The sequence below is a fragment of the Felis catus genome, chromosome A2 (genome assembly GCF_018350175.1).
Source record: "Felis catus isolate Fca126 chromosome A2, F.catus_Fca126_mat1.0, whole genome shotgun sequence".
NCBI classification, from domain to species: domain Eukaryota; kingdom Metazoa; phylum Chordata; class Mammalia; order Carnivora; family Felidae; genus Felis; species Felis catus.
Genome location: NC_058369.1, coordinates 93,565,781 through 93,569,085, shown reverse-complemented (window position 1 = coordinate 93,569,085; position 3,305 = coordinate 93,565,781). Strand labels below are relative to the sequence as shown.

Here is a 3,305-nt window from a genome sequence, read left to right as displayed (position 1 = left end):
TGGATATAGGGACATACCTATATAATCATATACTTTCCCCTATATAATGTCATAGTTCCAACAGACTTTAAAATATAATTACTTTAAGCCCTCAGGTAGAGAAGAACAACACAGGCATGTTGAGAATTTGCCTATCCGAGGTTAAGTCAGGCAGGTTGAGGTGTTAGGGAGCAGGATTGGACAGGGTTTGCTGTAGTCTCTAAAGTAGACATCTAACAGGATATGATATACCATATAATAGCGCTCCTAAAACTCTGGCAGTTTGATTGATTCAATCAATACATAATATCTCTGAGCCTCGAGGGAATCACACTTGAATGAAATTTAATCAGTGCTATTAACTCATCCAAAGAAGGAATAGCTCTGATGGAGAAAAGTGGAAAGCCTAGAAAATTGAGACTGAGAATGTGAAGATCTGCTTGATTTTTTAGTAACTGCTCCATTAAGGGAGATTCTAGATTTGGGAGATAAAGACACACTTGTTAGTTTAGCTTTATTAAAAACTGAATGTATGAAACACTACCACTACCCTACTTCCTTGGATCTTCCATTTCATACTTACCAAGCAACTTTGTGCTGAAAAAATATGGGTTCTTAAATATCTTGCTAACTAACAGCTCAAAATAGTTGATCACTACTGTGTGTCAGACACCGTTCTGGGTGCTTTATATGTATTAGTTAAATTAATTTTCATAACAGCACTCTGGAGTGGAAACTGTTATTGGCCCCATTGTACAAATAAAGGAACTTGGTTCCACAGAGACTAAGAAACATGCTCAATTGTTAAATTGTTAGTAAGCGGCAGAGCTGGGATTCATTCCAGTGGCAGAGCTGGAATGGTCAGAACTTCAAGTTTGAGTTCTTAATCATTCTGAAACATGGACTTGTTGAATCTGGAACAAGGGAAGCCTTGGAAAGGAATGTAGGTGCTTAATTACTGAAATAATGTGACTGCTGTGGTAAATTAATGAATGGTCATTGAGCTGTTTGATCAGAAGTACATAGATCAGTCTTGTGTAAAGTCAGTTAGCAGGGCTTCATCGTGGAGAGACTACACTCTGTAGTTTACTAAGGACTCCTGGTTTTTGGACTCCAAGGGGATTACCACTACAAGCCTCTGGTGAGTTAATCACCAGGATCATCCCTTCAGCAATCCAGCCTCTCCACTAGGGAGCTTCATTAAAAATTCTGATGCAGGGCACCCGGGTGGATTACTCAGTTGTGTGTCCAACTCTTGACTCTTGGTTTCTGCTCAGGTCATGATCTCACAGTTGTGGAATCAAGCCCCACAACTGTGCTGTGTGCTGCTAGCACATGCTCTCGATTAAAATAAGTAAATAAACTTAAAAAAAAATGCTGATGCAAGTGTGTCCTATAAGTATGGCTTCTATAGGGATAATTTGGGATTTTTCAAAGACTTCAGTGCAGTCTTCTTTTATGTGAACTCCTATGTCTCCTCGTTCATTGTGACTTCTCCAATCTGATTTACTGTTTCTGAGAACTCTTTATCTCCTAAATTGATAAAGTTATTCATAGAGTAATATTGTAAAGAACAGCTGTAGGTTTTTGTTGTTGTTGTTGTTATGCTTTGTCCATTTGTAGGACTCAAAAATATTTTGAAAAGTAAAGTTGATTATTTAGTAAACTCCCAGTTGTGTTGGGCCAGTTCTTCTTTCTAGGAAATGACTCCTGAGAGTTGGCTTGTGTCAATTCTTACAAGGCAGAAACATCTGTTAAATTATTTTCTTCTTGGCATTTACAACAATAGCTTTAAAGTTGTCGTTATTGTAGTTTTAAAAGTAGCATATTTTCATTTTAGTCTCTTCTTTCTCCAAAACTGCTGTCAGGCGATCCAGCACCAGGGACTAAAGCCGTGCTTTTTGTAGCTCTCTGGGCTTCCTTCTGTCTGAGATGATCATCCGAGGACCTGGGCTCATCCATAGGCACATCTATTAAAACAACTAAATCTAACTAATTGGGGCTGAAACCTCACTAGTTTCCCTCACTTCCATGTAGCCCTCCACGTATCCTCTTTAACACTTACCTAGAAAGTTCTCACATTGAACACAGCTCAGCCCGGCAAGCTTTCCTTGATACTTGCTCCTGTCTATGTATTTTTCATAATTTCTTTCCTAACTATTCTGGTAATTGACATTGGCCTTCCTATACTGCCTTATCATTGAGACCAAGAAAGCTGCTCTCCTAGTTCTGGCTACTTCCACTAATTGCTTTTGGGCGCCAAAGTGACTGCTTTTCTGTCTGTTGTATTATTAAAGGATTAATTTCCCACTGCCTTCCTGTACCCAACACAGTTGACACAGTGGGATTTTTTCTTTTTTTAAAGAGTGAAGGGTAAAAATGCATTCATACCTAAAAGTTTCTAATTCTAAAAAAAAATAGTGAAGAAAAGAAGGAAGATGGAGGGAAGAAGAAATCAATCAGTTGATATCAGAAATTAAACTGTTTTCCAAATGATGCTATCTTGTGCTCACTTTGGCAGTGCGTATACTAAAATTGGAACGATACAGAGATTAGCATAGCCCCTGTGCAAGGATGACCTATAAGTTTAGGAAGCGTTTCAAATGTTTCTCTCTCTTCTCTATATAATATATTGAAAGGCTAGTTACTATTTCCTATCAAGGAGAATAGAAATAATTAAATTAATAATATTCTGTTTCGTTTTTGAATTGATTTTTATTGATGGATAATTATAAGATGTAATATATTGATAATAATAGAGTGGTTCTGGAGGTATTGACCATATCTGTACTAATGTGACAAAGAAATAAAATATAATCATAGAGACTAAAACATTTATATAGAGACAACAGGGGCTTAAATTAGTGGTGGCATCTTAGTTGAAATAAATGGCAAGCCTCAATGTTAGAAGGTTCGCCTGACCGTAATTTATGAATTTGTTGTTTGGTTCCTTTTGTTGCATCATGATTTTATATGAAATTGCAGATAGAAAGGTAGAGTAATATGGTCTTATAGTATCACTTTTTTTGTCCAGAAGCTGGAGGCAATTTTAGGATAATAAAAACTTCATCTTTATACTTCAAGTGGGCAAGATGAGGATGGGTAGAATTTTTTTTTTCTTTTTCTAGAAATGAGTAAAGTAGAACTACTCTGTGGGTTTCCAAAGTCTGAATACCACTGTTGGAAATTTCTATTCTTTAAAACATAATTTTCATTATTAAAAATTGCTATGATTTGAAAGCCCAAGTGTGGCAAAAAAGAATATAGTTGGTGACAGAAAATTTATTAAGGCATGTATGATGGCAAATGTGTAGGAGACAGGTTTA

The 3,305-nt window shown here is 36.6% G+C and overlaps 1 pseudogene; it reads left to right on the top strand.

Moving 5' to 3' along the window:
* The first annotated feature begins 2,488 nt into the window (after window positions 1-2,488).
* LOC111559595 lies at window positions 2,489-2,588 on the top strand (annotated as a pseudogene).
* The last annotated feature ends 717 nt before the right edge of the window (window positions 2,589-3,305 follow it).